We start from the raw sequence: 19,280 nt of genomic DNA, 5'->3' as shown, positions 1-19,280 counted from the left end.
AATTTGCGAGATGAATTTTTAAGCCTAATTAGTTCATGATTTGACAATGTGGTGGTACAGTAAATATGTGCTAATACCGGATTAATTAGGCTTAATAATTCGTCTCGCGGAGTACTGAGGACTTCTGTAATTTGTTTTATTATTACTATCCGAACACTCTCACATGACACCCCGATGTTACACTCAATGTGACACTCCTAAACTTTAGCTCCTGGATTTAAACACCACCTTAATCTATACAATTATCTTATGTACGCACGTATAGATGTGTTGTGCAGCGTGGCGGGAGAAAATTGTCTTTATGGTGACTTATGTACAGAGATCACGTGCATCGTTGTAGCGTAGGCCTAGTGGCAGAACCAAGGGGGGCTGGCAGGGGCCATGCCCGCCATCGCCCCCGCCCCCCCCCCCCCCCCCCCCCACCCCCCCCCCCCCCCCAACACAGCGAAAAAATATTAAGATCCAGTAAATATTTTAATGCACATTATAGTAAATCATCAATGTACTGTGATTTTTATCATAATATTATGATTTTTCGTTATGAATACTAACTACAAGTGTATAAGTATTGAAAAAGTTGCTGAAACATACACTTGTTGTTTACTTATGAGATGCAATCAAGTTTGCCGGCCCCCCTTAATAAAAATTTCTGGTTCCGCCACTGCGTAGGCCTGTAGTTGTCAACCATCGATGCTTTGATTCATACTCTACATTTCTACAGTAGCAATCGAAGTGTGACAGGACAGCAGCAACCGAGGAATTGAATTAACTCGAAGGACTCACCGAACTTGGCGGGCCGCCGGAGGAGCCGCGCCACCGGCCGGTAGAAGTCGGCGTAGACGAGCTTCGTGGTCGGGTACTTTTAGCGCATGCGCCCGACGGCCTCCCGCAGCATCCAGTTGTGGTACTGCGCCAGGCCGTTGAGCCGCCGCAGGCACCCCGTCCGCCGATCGTACTCCGTCGCGTTCCCCTTCCCCTTCCCTTCCGCGCCGCCGTAGCCGTACTTGGTCAGCGCCATCGGCAAGCACCCCGCCGGCAGCGTCCCCGACACCACCATGTATCTCGCTCCCTCTTCCACCAGCCTCTGCGACCACGCACGCGCAGAGTCGCAGAGATCGATTTCACCGTGTGACGTACAACGTAACTCTTCAGTTTTCGGCAACAGCTTAATTGGGGAACTCGATCGATCGCAAACGAAAAAATTAGATACCTCGATGCCTCTGCAGATGGCTTTCACGACCTCCGGGACGAAGGACTTGGCCTCCGGGAGGCCCTTGCCGCCGGCGAGGATGTAGCCGTAGTCGTTGCTGCCCAGCTCGCCCACGACGAACAGCGACCTCGCCATCTGGCGGTCCTTGCACCCCGCAGCCGCGTCCGCGGTGGTGTTGCAGAGCGAGCGCTTCAGCCTGCGGAACCACCCGATCTATCTGCACGCGCAGGGAGCTCCGGAACGGCGGCACGCTGGCGGCGTTGCTCCGGAGGAAGAACCCCACGTCCAGCGCCGTGCCGCCGATGATGGCGAAGTTTGCGCCGCGGCTCAAGTCCTGGTGGGGCTGCTGCCTCGACGACAGGAACGGTGGGAGGAGAGGGACTTGTAGCGCCTCCGCTGCATGCGCGTGCAGATCAATCGCATATGTACACTTATAAGATGGAGGACAGAAGGAGTGGTGGTGTATGTACCAATGAAGTCGATGATCAGGCGGCCATCGGAGGGGCGGCCGGTGGGGCGACGGAAGAAGGTCTCGCCGTAGGGAGACTGGTTGAAGGGGACGGAGGGGAGGCCGGCGCACTGGAGGACGAAGTTCCCAGTTTCCGCGTACGAGTTGCCGAAGCTGAAAATGGAGTTAAACCGTGGAGGCGTTGCGCCGGCGCCGACAGTGCCGTGGACAAGGTATGACAGGAGCAGGACGGTGAGTGGCAGCAGCATCAGTGGCTCCATGAGCGACAGCCAATGTAGCACAAGTGTGACTGATCAATTTGCTTGAGGCGGGGTGTGATGCGAGTGTGTGACTGGGAAGAGGGGTCACAAAATCTGAGGAACTCTAAAACTATCTGCTGTCGTGACGACCTGACGGACTCCGAATCACAAAACCCAATTCCTACATTTCCCTTTTCGGCTTCATTGGCGCCAAGCACGCTCAGTGCACTGCTTCGACATGGCAGTAAGGTTATCCACAATAAATTACCACGCAGGAAGACAACGGCAACAACTCAACGTTTCCGTACCACGCAGGAAGGTACAAACTCAAGATCTTATTATCCACAATAAATTGATCTTCCCATTTCTAAAACTTGAGATCTTTCATGAGTGCATTGATTTTTCTTTTAGGAACATAGAAAAAAATAGCGGGCTATAGCGGCGCTATAGCAGCCGGAGAGGCTTGACGCTACGCTATTGCTCTTTGTGCCGCTATGCCAACCACTACCGGAAAAACGGCCTTTGCCGAGATCCGAGATTTTTGCCGAGAGCAAAAACGCGGGCTCTCGGCAAAGAAAACGTTTGCCGAGAGCAGCTCTCGGCAAACACCAGCCGTCGGCAACTGACAGGATCGCCGTGGGCCTGCCTCTCGGCAGGCAACAGCTCTCGGCGAAGTGGGCTGTTTTGCCGAGAGCTGCGCTCGGCAAAAAATGCCCGTCGGCAAAACGGTCCTTTGCCGTAGGCCGCCCTCTCGGCAAAATCAGGCTCTCGGCAAAACATTGCCGCGGCCCATAGCCGTGACGTGCCCTGACGGCGTCACCGCTTTGCCGAGAGCCTCTCCGTTACTGCTCTCGGCAAACCTCTTTGCCGAGCGCCGCTCTCGGCAAATATTTGCCGAGAGCCCCTCCCAGGCTCTCGGCAAAGGTGGTTTCTATATTTCATGTGCATGTGTTTCTCTTCTCCTAACTCTCTCCAATTAAATTATTTTTTCTTTCATATGCTCCAAACTTTTTTTCTCTATAGACATGCTACAGGTTGTACTCAATATTAAAATTTTGTGTATTTTTGTAATTATTTGTTATATATAATTAATTAATTGCATTTCAAGGAGTTTTTTTTAATCGATTAAAATTTGAACAGCGATTGATTTAAACACGGGGAAAAATTAGGTAGAAAATGATATTCATGCTATTTATGCATTATTGAGGGCAAATAACATCTTGTTGACGTTTTTTTCACCTTTCATTTTACGAATCGAAGACCACGAACATATGTCGCCCAACGATTTAAAAATTCTTAAAAAAGGAAACGAAGTCGGAAAATTGTGATATTTGCAATGAAGCCATGGTATCACACTTGGAGGCTGTGGTAAAAAATTGAAAATGTTTCGCACAAGTGGTTGCGTATGATTCTTAGAATCTGAGACATCTCCGAATAAGTTTCGTAAAGTTGAGAAGGATCCATTAGGATTTTCAAACAATGTCACGGTCGAATTAGTTCTGGAGTTCCAAACTTTTTGTATAGCCATTAGAGAGCATAAGTTGTAACACGACAAAATTTCGTATTTTTCCGGAGCTGTTTGCTGTTTATTAATTTTTTTTGGATATTATTTGCCGAGAGCTTCAGGGAATTGCTCTCGGCAAAGGATCTTTGCCGAGAGCAACTGTGGCAGAACCGCCTAATTTAATGCCTCACAGGAGTGCTTGTCTTCCATTAGACACTAAGCACTCGAGGGAGAACACTAAATTACTTGGTTCCGTCGGGCACACCCCAGGGGAGAACCCAAAAATCCACATTTTTGCCATCAGGATCACAAATGAGAGAATAAAGCTTACATCATTCGTAACCATTTCTTACATCACTTTTAATACAACATCAGAATATAATATTTATTAATATAACAGCGGAATGAAATCATATTATCATAGTTATCAACAATTTAATTTAACAGCGGAATAGAACATGTGAACAGAGTTACAGCGGAAATAAACATCTATTAATGACATGATGAGTTATTGATATATAGCAACTATGACAACCGATTGTAAAACTTTCTTTTATAAAAGCATTTAGTGAGAGTTATAAATAAAGACTACGATCGCAGCGTAAAGGAATCCTCGCTGAGCCCACCAGGAGGTATCCACACACAAGAGTCAGCTCTAGCATCCACCTGTCACCTGCAACAGGGGGATTAAAACCCTGAGTACTCAATTGTACTCAGCAAGACTTACCCAATAGGAGAAAAGAAAAGACTCCAAGGATATGCAAGGCCATCTGGCTTGTGGGTTTATTGCATTTGCAGGAAGCATTACTAAGTGTGCGTCTTTATATTTGATTTTTATTAATAGCTGCATTGGTTCGTTAACTAACCATTCTATGTAAGCACCTGTGCTACTTTCAAGCAAGTGGTAAGCAATCAGATTTCCTTTGTCCATCTTCCATCTTTCATCTTTCAGTTCTTACTACGATGCTAAACCGTAGACAAGCCGTACCGGATATCCCGGCGATTCGCGAATCAATGCCCCCAGCTGGGTACCCCGAAAACACACGCCCTGCTTGTACCCCGGGCACAAGCAGAACCAACCCATCACTCTCCTGTCCCGGGTGTCCAGGTCCCCGTCCAAACTGGGACTCCAAGCCCCCGCCCCTGAGTCCCGGACTCAGTGCGGTGCAAGGACCTCCTCCACCAAAATAAAACCCTAACAGTCGATCCGGAAAGAGCCGGATCCGCGACAAGAGAGCAACAAGTCTTCCAAGCGCCCATACACAAGTATGTGCTCGAGATAATAAGTCTGTGACCTGCCTAGAGTCATATGCACGATCGGTCCTTAATCGACCAGACAGGGAGAAACGGTGTAACCAAGCTATGACCCGCCTCCGCGGCGACACAACTTCTTACACCCACCAATACCCAAACCATATCCCTGCCCGGTCACCATTTTCCTTTCCACCATTTTCATATTTTCCAAGTGATAGTAATCCAATAATATATTTCCTATCTCTCGCGAGTGACAGGTAATCACTCGACTTCTACCGGAGTCCTGTAGCATAGCATTCTACACGATCCTGTCATACTAGTAAGACTCATAGGAATAAAGATATATATGCAAGTGGTTTCATTCAACTCCTTAAACTTAATGCACAAATATAATTTAAACTGCAGAAAAGTAGAGGTTATGCACCGGGGCTTGCCTGGGAAAAATATAATCAGAAGTTAGCTTTCCATCATGGCGACATGATCTCCAAAAGCACCATTCCTCTAGCAACTCCCGACAACTCCGTGATCCATCATCGTACCTATATGATATGCATGCGATGCAATGCCAAGATGTAATTAATCAACTGCAATTGTGACTCGTAAACTACGACGTACGCCTCTCGAGTTAACGGCTAGTGCTAACGACGACCATACTTGGGCTACATATATACGTTGTCGGATAAGGCGTCATTTCCCAACAATTATTTTAGTTATTTAAACCTAAGTCCTTATTTCATTCTATCGATTTAATCCTTATTCGAAATAGAGCATCATTAGCTACCTAGTAAACTGATTATTCTGGAGCTACAAGAATTACCACGAGTACCTAATATTGCTAAGAACCTACTGCAAAGATTTCAGATTCAATACTATTACCAATTTATCACGGAAGTTCCTACACATTTATATTTTTACAATATTAAGTACCTTAAATTAATTATATAACTTCCACGAATATTATCAAACTATGTGAACAAAATCTACTACAGGTAGCTCATGATTTTAGGAACTTAATAGAACTAGTTTCATAATTTTTGGACCACTACGCAAATTTATATTGATTTTACAGGGTACTAACAACCTGTAATAGAAAAGCATTTTAGACAAAAGGAAAAACTGGCGGCCACCCCTAACTGGCTCCATGGCCCAGCACAGCCAGGGCCGGCGGGCAAGCAGCCCAGGCGGACGGGCGCATGACGGCCCAGGCGGGGCGCAACCGGCCCAACGCCACGAAACGGCGCGGACGGGCCACACGGAAAGCGCGGCCCAGGCGGACACGCGGCCAGCGGCCCAGCGGCCGGGAGCGCGGCCCAGCACGATGACAGGCCGGCCCAGTGCGGCATGGAACCGACCGGCCCAAAGGGGCACAACGGCCCAGCGAAGCGCCCGGCCGGCGGCCCACCAACGTGCACGCGGCAGCGGCCCAAGCGGCATGGCCCAGCCGAAGCAGGCCGGCCCAGGCGGTTGATTGCGCGGCACAAATGCAAAACCACCCCTGTACATTCCCTAAATCAACCCGCGGTACGCTGGACACTATTCAAACGAGCCACGTATTTTGCAAAAACAACCCTGTACAAAGCTTGCTCTTGGATTCATACCCTTCTTCCCCTCCTCCAAAACAGAGGATAGACGGGAGCATTGGCCGGCGGCGGAAAAATCGGTCACGGGGCAGCGGCGGGCGGATCAGCGATGCGCTGCGACACGGCACCAGCAACGCCGGCGCGACATGAACGCGGGAAGCAGGCCACCACGACGCGACGGCGTGTGACCCCGGCAGATGCACGGCCGGCAGCGCCTCGGCACGGTGAAGCAGTAGCCAGCGTGGGGATGAAATGGTTGGTGACGCGCGCGGAACAACAGGGAGCACCGGCACTGGAGGAAGGAACGGCGGCTCTCGCGCGCTGTGCACGGCAGCTCGGCGCTGTGGAGCTGCGGGTCCGGCGCGGATGACGGCATGGCGCGGACGCAGGGAGGAGAGGCGGCTGACCGCCTGGCCACAGCGGCGTGGGACGAGCAGCGCGGAGAAGGAGAGGAGGGCGTCGGCGAACGGGAAGACGGAAGGAGCCACGGCGTCACGGGCGAGCTGCGAGGAAGGCGAGGACGACGCGGAGCCGCGTGTGGATGTCGACGGGTCGCTCGGGTGCAGCGGCACTCGCGCGCGGTCACGGAGGAGCCGCGGGGAAGGAGTGCGCGGCCGGGCGAACGGCGCGGCGCACCCGGCGGCATGGAGTTGCAGTCGTCGAGGAGTATGCGGGGGCGCGAGATGGCTCTACGTCTCCGGCGGCCTGGCGCGTTCGCGCGCATTAGCGGCGGTGGAAGCGGCCATGGTGCTGCGGGGCAGCGGCCGGACGCGGCCCGGTCGGGCGCTGCGGTGCGACGGCGGCGCGTCGCCAAAGCGGGCGCTGTAGGAGGAGCAGTGGCACGACGCGGACACGTGAGCTGGGCGTGCCTACGGGTGCGGATGAGGTACCTGGAGGGCAGCACCGTGGCGCAGCAGGGCCAGCGCGGCCGAGGGCGCGCGCGGACGGCGGCAACGGCACGAGGAAATAGAGGGAGGCAAGCTGAGCGGTTCGGCGCTACGGCTTGGGGCAGCGCAGGTAAGACACGCGAGGGCTCGGTTGCGCCTGTGCGTGAAGAAGAAGAGGCAAGGTAGAGCAGAGCGCTGGCCTCGGCGAGAGAAGAAAACAAACGAGTCGGCAATCATATGAGAGAGCAGAGCGGGAGCAGCAGCACGTGGTCGGCCAGACTTTCATCACGTCAGACAGCAAAGTGATGAGACCATACGAGCAGCGGGCAGACAAGCGAGGCAGGCAACAGCGTTAATCAACAAAGGAGATCGTGCTTGCATGCTGTGACTCTTCATTTCGTCCCTACCTTCAGGCCTGTTGAAGTCCTGGTTACGTAACATATATATATATATATATATATATATATATATATATATATATATATATATATATATATATATTGGTTTTACTAATTTACACAAATTGTAACGTCTAGGCACAGAAAAATTTTAGCAAGTTCGAATTTTAAATTTGATTCAAAAGCTATATATATATATGTATATCGTTCTATTTATTAATGGATTTTATTTGATTTATACAAGTTGCTTAAAGAAATTGTTTTCTGTGCCAAACGATTAAAACTACTTATTCTATTTTTCTTGCTAGAATTGTCATTAGCACATTTACGCATTAAGTAAACTAACTTACAATACCTATTTTGATTTTCTCCGCCACAAAGGTGAAATCACATACGATTCGTTTATCATCTCATGTGCATTTAAAATTCTAAAACTCGAGAACTTGGTGTGTTAATTTCTTTTAAGCCTTAATCTAGGTGCTAAGCGAGCTCGTAACACCAGGGGTGTTACAACCAACCCCCCTTAAAAAGAATCTCGTCCCGAGATTCGAAACTGGAAGCAGAAAAGGGGAAACGTGATTACATTCCGTATATCAGGGACTACACGAAAGATTACACGACTTCGAATACTAAACCACACGGGGATCTAGGGATACATGGTTAAGAGCAACTTGATACAACCAAGACCTACTCCCAAAGTCGGGATAGACGAGGACAATGGAGGAACAACAAGATAATGATTATCCAAAACATGGCGTAGCACCAACAAATCTAGAAACAGTCGACTGAGAAGTAAAACATCGTGAACCCTAAGATTGACTACCCAAAAGGGAACTTGAACTTCTTCGACGAACCGGATCCTTCCTTCTTCTTCGATCACACCATCACCTAAGACAGACGAACATAGCTTCACAACATCGACTAGATTTCGTAGTTCTGCTCCAAAGGTGAGGGGAAATGGGGATGAAGGAGAAAAGTAAGGACCAAGGGTATTTATAGAGGCGAACGAAGAGGGGAAAGCAACACACCGGAGTGGAGATAAGATTGGACATGTTGCGCTCTCTGCGTGAGCGGCGGAGGGGGAAATAAAAGGAGGGAAGGGGTCCGCTCGACGAGATAGGCGTGCGGGCGGTCGTGTCACCAAAAGAAGAAGGAAAAGAGAGGGAAATGGGAGGGGGTCCGGTACGGGGACGAGGTGCGAGAGTCGGGAGCCGACCGGATGCTGGAAAAGGAGCAACGCACAGTGCACAAAGATGGCGGGCACTGCACGATGCCGCGGTCACGCGAAAACGGGACGATAATGGACCCGACATCGACAGCGTTCGCAGGGCACGCAGCGAAATAACCCGGCATGCGTAGCACGGTCAACTAAGCACAGGGCTTGGGACAAAACGTCCACTCTGACTTTTGCAACTACTCCCGACTATCCACTGCTGACCTTCCTTGACCACATCCATCTTTTCTGTAAACCCAGATCATGTCATACTTCCTTTCTCCAAACCATCTCCTTTTTACCTTGAAAAACACTTTTGCATCCCCATTATGGATTTCCCGTTTGAACACCCGAACATTTTCAAGGAGAAAATTTTAAAACAAAACAGTACGGCGGTGTAACTTGGTAAAGGTACTTGGTTAACAACCTCGATACCAGCGCGTGCCGAGCAGCGTCACATGTAGCAGCTGTTCCACATGGAGCCCTCGGTTTCGTCGCGGCACCATAAGCTTTTAACCAGGCAACTATTACCAACTTACACGCCCAGAAGGCAGTGGGGTCATAGATCACAGAGTAAGGGGTATCGCAAGGGAAAAATTCAACAACAAAGGTTTCCCTCCACAATAAGGGACAAGGAATTTAAATCCAACGACGGATTTGGTTTAAAAAGATTCAAGTGTTCTGTTGGGACATCCACAATTAGTCGCTACAGTGTCCAATAACATCCAATCACGGCTGATCTGCTTGGCATCTGAATGTCAACTTCTCTTGTAACTCACTTATCATCGCCCTTGGAAAACTTAGAGCAAGCCTAACAAGACTTTAAAGTAAATGAACGCAATAAACACAGCGAAATAATTAAAATGCATGTTCCAACGATCTTACACGGGTACAACGTACAGGCATTCAGGCTCACATTCACGACATAGCATTCACCTACGGCCGGACGATCTCAACAACTACGGACGACAACAACGGCAAGAGAAAAATACAGTGGGACAGCAACGAAAAACACTACTACTACGGGCACAACGTCCCAAGGCAACTAGTCTACATCCTCGCGGGGCAATGGCTGAGTGAGAGGAACCAAGGGCTCTGCTTCTAACACTTCCGACGGTGGAGGTGCTGGCGGTTCTGCATCACCGGTTCTTCTTCTCTCTGGCGGGTGGAGAGGGATCCCTTCCAAGATCAGGGCATCCTGCCTTCCATCAACCAGCGACCTCCGCCTGGCCCTAGTGAACAGATAGGCCTCACCCAGCTGATGGACATGCCGATCTTCAGCCTCCTTCAGAGATTCCTCCATGGTAGCCTCTCGGCTCTCAGCAGCTGCAGCGCTGGCATGCGCTTCGGCGAGCTGCACCTGGAGCATCCGGTTGAAGACCTCGGCTTCCTCGGCGCGCCGAAGGCACGCCCTCAGCTCCAAGGCTTGACGGTCGTACTGCTCATCCAGAGCGAGTAGGTACGTGGTCAAGTACACCATAGTGGGACTGTCCTCTTGCACATCCCGCCCTTGCAAAGCCTCCATGCGAGCCCTCCATGCCCGCCGGTTCCTATCCAAAGGTGGAAAGAACCGCATGGGGGTACGGGCAATGGGCTCCTCATAGATCTGGCAGAGGTACCGTAAGGCTTTGCGGGCCACAACCTGGTAGGTGTCGATGAAGCTAAACCCGGTTGCGGTCACACTCCAGGCTTCGGTGAGGTTAGGGAACTCTTCACTCTTCCCGACATAGACTGTAACCTCACACCGCTCGGTGCCATGCTCCTCATACTCACGGCCCTCATACTCAGGGCGATCATTGACTCCGAGCTTTTGCAGGGTGGCATGCAGGATTTTGGGAAACCCCTCAACATTCAGGCAGTAGGTGCTAACCCAGGCTCCTGCCATCTCTGGCGGTGGTTGCAAGGAAGGCTGAGTGAAGAGCTGGCTCAAGGGAGAAGCTAAGCGAGCTAAAGTGCGCTGAGTGGTGGTACCAATGGCTAAGCCAGGCTCTACTTATAAAGGCGGAGCGTTCAGTGGTCCTGGCGCGGTTCACCAGGATTCCCGCGCGAAATCACTATGGTGGATCGACCAAATTCCACGAGTTCGAGGCGAGCGACGTGCGATGCCATTACTGACTAGTACGACTGTAGGGCAAGGGTCCGACAAGAGCGCAGAAAGGGGTATGGGGAGACGTGGGTCACGACCGGCGTGAACCACGGGCGAACGCGAAACACGAAGCCATAGTGCAGACCTACTCTAGAACAGGAACAAGTTCGTCGTGCACAATACGACACGCGCGACACCTATCGATGGCGTATCTGTAAGTAATACGGCACGACAATGCACAAACAGGATATGCATGAATGCACGTCCTATATGTCCTTTCACTGTTGCCAACATATAGGGCAACCGTTCTCAGAGTTTTGGCACATCGTTCTCTCCCTGTAACTAGCCGATACTATCGGACTATGCTCGAGTCAGTGTACCTGCAGAAACTTGATTAACCCTATCTAAGTCAGTTGAGTGCCATCTATCCTGGATACATAACCATATTAATAGGGCTACTTATATAACTTCGCATATGAGCGTCCTAACTTTTTGCAACAATGGGTTGTCAAATTTTAGTTTAGAAAAGGTTTTCGAAGCTTTATTTCCTCATTTATGCTCTGATACCACCTGTGGCAGAACCGCCTAATTTAATGCCTCACAGGAGTGCTTGTCTTCCATTAGACACTAAGCACTCGAGGGAGAACACTAAATTACTTGGTTCCGTCGGGCACACCCCAGGGGAGAACCCAAAAATCCACATTTTTGCCATCAGGATCACAAATGAGAGAATAAAGCTTACATCATTCGTAACCATTTCTTACATCACTTTTAATACAACATCAGAATATAATATTTATTAATATAACAGCGGAATGAAATCATATTATCATAGTTATCAACAATTTAATTTAACAGCGGAATAGAACATGTGAACAGAGTTACAGCGGAAATAAACATCTATTAATGACATGATGAGTTATTGATATATAGCAACTATGACAACCGATTGTAAAACTTTCTTTTATAAAAGCATTTAGTGAGAGTTATAAATAAAGACTACGATCGCAGCGTAAAGGAATCCTCGCTGAGCCCACCAGGAGGTATCCACACACAAGAGTCAGCTCTAGCATCCACCTGTCACCTGCAACAGGGGGATTAAAACCCTGAGTACTCAATTGTACTCAGCAAGACTTACCCGATAGGAGAAAAGAAAAGACTCCAAGGATATGCAAGGCCATCTGGCTTGTGGGTTTATTGCATTTGCAGGAAGCATTACTAAGTGTGCGTCTTTATATTTGATTTTTATTAATAGCTGCATTGGTTCGTTAACTAACCATTCTATGTAAGCACCTGTGCTACTTTCAAGCAAGTGGTAAGCAATCAGATTTCCTTTGTCCATCTTTCATCTTTCATCTTTCAGTTCTTACTACGATGCTAAACCGTAGACAAGCCGTACCGGATATCCCGGCGATTCGCGAATCAATGCCCCCAGCTGGGTACCCCGAAAACACACGCCCTGCTTGTACCCCGGGCACAAGCAGAACCAACCCATCACTCTCCTGTCCCGGGTGTCCAGGTCCCCGTCCAAACTGGGACTCCAAGCCCCCGCCCCTGAGTCCCGGACTCAGTGCGGTGCAAGGACCTCCTCCACCAAAATAAAACCCTAACAGTCGGTCCGGAAAGAGCCGGATCCGCGACAAGAGAGCAACAAGTCTTCCAAGCGCCCATACACAAGTATGTGCTCGAGATAATAAGTCTGTGACCTGCCTAGAGTCATATGCACGATCGGTCCTTAATCGACCAGACAGGGAGAAACGGTGTAACCAAGCTATGACCCGCCTCCGCGGCGACACAACTTCTTACACCCACCAATACCCAAACCATATCCCTGCCCGGTCACCATTTTCCTTTCCACCATTTTCATATTTTCCAAGTGATAGTAATCCAATAATATATTTCCTATCTCTCGCGAGTGACAGGTAATCACTCGACTTCTACCGGAGTCCTGTAGCATAGCATTCTACACGATCCTGTCATACTAGTAAGACTCATAGGAATAAAGATATATATGCAAGTGGTTTCATTCAACTCCTTAAACTTAATGCACAAATATAATTTAAACTGCAGAAAAGTAGAGGTTATGCACCGGGGCTTGCCTGGGAAAAATATAATCAGAAGTTAGCTTTCCATCATGGCGACATGATCTCCAAAAGCACCATTCCTCCAGCAACTCCCGACAACTCCGTGATCCATCATCGTACCTATATGATATGCATGCGATGCAATGCCAAGATGTAATTAATCAACTGCAATTGTGACTCGTAAACTACGACGTACGCCTCTTGAGTTAACGGCTAGTGCTAACGACGACCATACTTGGGCTACATATATACGTTGTCGGATAAGGCGTCATTTCCCAACAATTATTTTAGTTATTTAAACCTAAGTCCTTATTTCATTCTATCGATTTAATCCTTATTCGAAATAGAGCATCATTAGCTACCTAGTAAACTGATTATTCTGGAGCTACAAGAATTACCACGAGTACCTAATATTGCTAAGAACCTACTGCAAAGATTTCAGATTCAATACTATTACCAATTTATCACGGAAGTTCCTACACATTTATATTTTTACAATATTAAGTACCTTAAATTAATTATATAACTTCCACGAATATTATCAAACTATGTGAACAAAATCTACTACAGGTAGCTCATGATTTTAAGAACTTAATAGAACTAGTTTCATAATTTTTGGACCACTACGCAAATTTATATTGATTTTACAGGGTACTAACAACCTGTAATAGAAAAGCATTTTAGACAAAAGGAAAAACTGGCGGCCACCCCTAACTGGCTCCATGGCCCAGCACAGCCAGGGCCGGCGGGCAAGCAGCCCAGGCGGACGGGCGCATGACGGCCCAGGCGGGGCGCAACCGGCCCAACGCCACGAAACGGCGCGGACGGGCCACACGGAAAGCGCGGCCCAGGCGGACACGCGGCCAGCGGCCCAGCGGCCGGGAGCGCGGCCCAGCACGATGACAGGCCGGCCCAGTGCGGCATGGAACCGACCGGCCCAAAGGGGCACAACGGCCCAGCGAAGCGCCCGGCCGGCGGCCCACCAACGCGCACGCGGCAGCGGCCCAAGCGGCATGGCCCAGCCGAAGCAGGCCGGCCCAGGCGGTTGATTGCGCGGCACAAATGCAAAACCACCCCTGTACATTCCCTAAATCAACCCGCGGTACGCTGGACACTATTCAAACGAGCCACGTATTTTGCAAAAACAACCCTGTACAAAGCTTGCTCTTGGATTCATACCCTTCTTCCCCTCCTCCAAAACAGAGGATAGACGGGAGCATTGGCCGGCGGCGGAAAAATCGGTCACGGGGCAGCGGCGGGCGGATCAGCGATGCGCTGCGACACGGCACCAGCAACGCCGGCGCGACATGAACGCGGGAAGCAGGCCACCACGACGCGACGGCGTGTGACCCCGGCAGATGCACGGCCGGCAGCGCCTCGGCACGGTGAAGCAGTAGCCAGCGTGGGGATGAAATGGTTGGTGACGCGCGCGGAACAACAGGGAGCACCGGCACTGGAGGAAGGAACGGCGGCTCTCGCGCGCTGTGCACGGCAGCTCGGCGCTGTGGAGCTGCGGGTCCGGCGCGGATGACGGCATGGCGCGGACGCAGGGAGGAGAGGCGGCTGACCGCCTGGCCACAGCGGCGTGGGACGAGCAGCGCGGAGAAGGAGAGGAGGGCGTCGGCGAACGGGAAGACGGAAGGAGCCGCGGCGTCACGGGCGAGCTGCGAGGAAGGCGAGGACGACGCGGAGCCGCGTGTGGATGTCGACGGGTCGCTCGGGTGCAGCGGCACTCGCGCGCGGTCACGGAGGAGCCGCGGGGAAGGAGTGCGCGGCCGGGCGAACGGCGCGGCGCACCCGGCGGCATGGAGTTGCAGTCGTCGAGGAGTATGCGGGGGCGCGAGATGGCTCTACGTCTCCGGCGGCCTGGCGCGTTCGCGCGCATTAGCGGCGGTGGAAGCGGCCATGGTGCTGCGGGGCAGCGGCCGGACGCGGCCCGGTCGGGCGCTGCGGTGCGACGGCGGCGCGTCGCCAAAGCGGGCGCTGCAGGAGGAGCAGTGGCACGACGCGGACACGTGAGCTGGGCGTGCCTACGGGTGCGGATGAGGTACCTGGAGGGCAGCACCGTGGCGCAGCAGGGCCAGCGCGGCCGAGGGCGCGCGCGGACGGCGGCAACGGCACGAGGAAATAGAGGGAGGCAAGCTGAGCGGTTCGGCGCTACGGCTTGGGGCAGCGCAGGTAAGACACGCGAGGGCTCGGTTGCGCCTGTGCATGAAGAAGAAGAGGCAAGGTAGAGCAGAGCGCTGGCCTCGGCGAGAGAAGAAAACAAACGAGTCGGCAATCATATGAGAGAGCAGAGCGGGAGCAGCAGCACGTGGTCGGCCAGACTTTCATCACGTCAGACAGCAAAGTGATGAGACCATACGAGCAGCGGGCAGACAAGCGAGGCAGGCAACAGCGTTAATCAACAAAGGAGATCGTGCTTGCATGCTGTGACTCTTCATTTCGTCCCTACCTTCAGGCCTGTTGAAGTACTGGTTACGTAACATATATATATATATATATATATATATATATATATATATATATATATATATATATTGGTTTTACTAATTTACACAAATTGTAACGTCTAGGCACAAAAAAATTTTAGCAAGTTCGAATTTTAAATTTGATTCAAAAGCTATATATATATATGTATATCGTTCTATTTATTAATGGATTTTATTTGATTTATACAAGTTGCTTAAAGAAATTGTTTTCTGTGCCAAACGATTAAAACTACTTATTCTATTTTTCTTGCTAGAATTGTCATTAGCACATTTACGCATTAAGTAAACTAACTTACAATACCTATTTTGATTTTCTCCGCCACAAAGGTGAAATCACATACGATTCGTTTATCATCTCATGTGCATTTAAAATTCTAAAACTCGAGAACTTGGTGTGTTAATTTCTTTTAAGCCTTAATCTAGGTGCTAAGCGAGCTCGTAACACCAGGGGTGTTACAGCAACTAGGCCCACTCTCGGCGCAGATTTCTTTTTTTTTACCTGGCCTAGATCAATGGTTTGCCGAGAGCTAGCTCTCGGCGAAGAGGTTTGCCGAGAGCTGCTCTCGAGATTTAATTTTTTGGAAATATCATTTTTTGTTCAGTTTGCCAAGAGCTACTCTCGGCAAATAATAATTTTTATTTTTTTAATATTTTTTGTGCAGTTAGCTAGTTAAAAAATTCGAATGAAATTTGAAAAAAAAATAAATTTACCGAGAGCTGGTTGTGGGGGCTCTCGGCAAAGGGGGAAGGTTTGCCGAGAGCCTCCCAGATCTGGCTCTCGGCAAAGTGGCCTCACCACTTAACCCTTTCGGCGTAGCCCCGCAAGCCCCGCAAGCCGAACCGTTTCGGCCGCAGCCCCGCCGCCGCCGTAGCCCGCCACGCCCGGCCGCGCGCGCTGCCGCCGCCGCTCCGCCCGAGCCTCGCCGCCGCCGCAGCCCGGCCAGCCCGCCCCATCCCGCCACGTCCGCCCGCGCGTGTCGGCGGCGGCCGCCGGCCCGCCCCAGCCCCGCCACGCACGGCCGCCGGCGTCTCGCCCCCGCACGCCAACGACGCAGTCATTCGTCCCGCCCCCGCAAGCAGAGGAGCGAGGAGGAGTGGCGCGCCGTCCTCTCCCCCAAGCAGTTCTGCATCCTCCGCCAGAAGGGCACCGAGTCAGGTACTCTTCCTCACTCCTCCTTTTTCCCTAAGCGACTGCGGCGGTCTGGTGCCTTGTTCTTCCGTCGCGGCCTGCGTGAACCCCTGGCTGCTGGAGTCTGAAACCATCCCCCTCCCGCGCCTAACCGTGGTACAGCTATTACCGCGTTTTCTTGTAATGGATTATTCTTTCTTCCTCTGTTGTGGAATTTGGTCGCCATGGATAACCCCAGTTCCCCACACTGCATGAACTGGGGTGAGTGTGCCTTAGGAGTTAGGAGGGGTGGAGGTGGAACAATAGACTGTCAGAGGCAAGAACCTGAAAATGCTAGCCACTGGATTAGGGTGGTGTTTTTCCCCTGTACTCCTTCCGATTTCTGTGCGTTCAGATTATACGCATTGACGATTTCCACAATGAACATTTTGATATCAGATTATGAGAATATGAGCTGTTCGTGCCTTTGATCTTGGAGGAACGCCTACTTATAACATTAACAGCTGATGCTTTCTCATCATTGTTTTATGACTTCATCCTTGTTCTTACCTAATATTTCCATAACTGAACTTGATGAATCTAGCTTAGGAGTTGAGTTTTGTGTTTCTAGTTGTATGTTACTCCTACATGTTAAATGCTATGATATGATAAATAATTTAGCTCCAGTTTACTAATTATGGTCTTCAAAGTAGTTGACATAGACCTCGTACTGCTTTCCTATTTGTTGTTCCCCCATAAACCAAGATTTACTTTGGTACGATCATAGCTATACTAAGAGTAAGATTGATTTGAAAACTTCTGCAAGAACCTGATTATGGCAAGAACTATGTCAGTATACAACAGTGTGTTTTTTGAATTAAAGGACCAGGAAAATATTTTTCAATCATAGAAATGTGTTAGTGACGCTCATTGATCCAGTGTGTGTGTTAATTTTCTGCTCTTTGGATAGCTGGATCTAAGGATTTTTCCCCCTGTATTTTGATTAGTGTTTGTTGCACTATTTGTTGGGAGATTTAAGGTTTGTGGTGTTCCTTTCCTACTGTGTTGGTTTATGCCAAACGGTTTCTGAAACCTTAATCCAAAGATGACCTCTTGCTTTAGTTCGGCTACACGCTGCCTCTTGAGAAGCTGGAACTCCTTGTACTCTTCCTTGGCCGAGATGATGGCCTTCACCTTGTCAATGACGTCTTCCTTCACCTTGGTGCAAGGGTTCACCCCTTTGCTGGGGATCTGGGACAGGTGGAACTTGAGCCTGCTGATGCCGCCGTTGAGAACCTTGTGACAGAACCTGCACCTGACCTTGTTTCCATCCAGCTTGTCGCAGTACTCCCAGCAGGCGTCTCTCTCCCGCACTGGGCAGTGGACAGTGAAGAACGTGCTGGAAACAGGAACGCAGCACATTAGCATTGATACATGAACGTTTTGGGTTATAGATGGTGCAATCAGAGCAGGGAAATTACTTTATGGTGTGGCAGCAGGGCTTCAGACTGGTATCTACAAATGAATAAATGTAGGGTCCATAAATGTATTAGTTTCCACATAAAAAGAAAACTGCTCCTGATGAAATGCAGGTATCGTAACTGATACAGGGCATACTCGGATCAGCTAGAGCTAGAGTTAGCTAACAACTGGTTGAAGGTTTAGCTAAAAATTAGCCCATCTATTAGCAATTAGCGCATTTTCATCAATAAACATATTTGGATCTTATCTAGCCCCCATATCATTTCAGGAAGCTAAAAACTTTAATAATATTCAGAAATATGCATTTTCATCAATAAACATATTTCATCAACTTTCTGTGTGCCAGGAAAATAAGAAATAGTATAGCTGAAAACCATATCAATTCACTTACATACCCCACTCAACTGTAGTGGTAGTAGTAGTTAGTGTAGTAGTAGTTGTAGTAGTAGTAGTTGATAATTAAGCTGCATGTGGTTCCTTGATATATATGTGGTTGTCGGCCATCGTGCCGTGGTTTTCTTTCAGGTTTGGAAACCTCACCGTTCAGGGGAGATGCTGCCGAATTTTTGAGTTGACGTTATTTTGCTTCTTTCTTTCTTTTTGCAGGAGCCGAGTCAGAGTACCCCGGTGTCCCCAGGTCTGCCCGCACCGCGTCGCCTCGCCACTGCACCGACCCGCCACGGCCCCGCTAGCCTGACTTCACCGCCACCTAAGGTATAACCACTCTTTCTTTGTCCTAGTCATGTATCTCCACGTAACCCAGTTAGGTGTCTCCCGTTCGAAAGAGATACGGTTAGAAATATGCAGATCTTTGCATATCAATAACCGTATCTATTTTGAATTGTCTATGTTTTTTGGACAGCCCGAGGATGCGCAGATGGTGTTAGTTTCCATGGTCTGCTCCGATCCGAGACAGAGTTTCAACAGTACCTTCTTGTTGTTCTTCGGATACACAATCTCCCTATCGGGACGTGTATTTGGAGAACAGCGGGGAGGTGCTGCCGAAATTCTGTTTCAGATAGGACCAGACCATGGGAACTAACACCATCTACGCATCCTCGGGTGGGATTAGGACCTATCCTTACCTATTAGATGGTAGGAACGACGTGTAGAAGCAAGTCCATGGTTATATTTATTACTTGGTGATATATATGTTAGAGGATGGATGATCGTGAGTGGATGTACTCAGGCCGCCGGAGCGCCCGTGAGATTACCAGAGAATGGGTCGACAAGACCGAGGCTTTCATCAAGCAAGTATTTGACCAGGCTCCCGG

General features: G+C 49.8%; 1 pseudogene; it reads right to left on the bottom strand.

The window, feature by feature from the left end:
- Positions 1 to 715: 715 nt before the first annotated feature.
- Positions 716 to 1,974, bottom strand: LOC136510626 (GDSL esterase/lipase At5g45910-like; annotated as a pseudogene).
- Positions 1,975 to 19,280: the final 17,306 nt, after the last annotated feature.

Source organism: Miscanthus floridulus, chromosome 16, assembly GCF_019320115.1.
Source record: "Miscanthus floridulus cultivar M001 chromosome 16, ASM1932011v1, whole genome shotgun sequence".
NCBI classification, from domain to species: Eukaryota; Viridiplantae; Streptophyta; class Magnoliopsida; order Poales; family Poaceae; genus Miscanthus; species Miscanthus floridulus.
The sequence above is the reverse complement of the archived record's forward strand: the minus strand, read 5'-3'. Positions and strand labels throughout refer to the sequence as shown.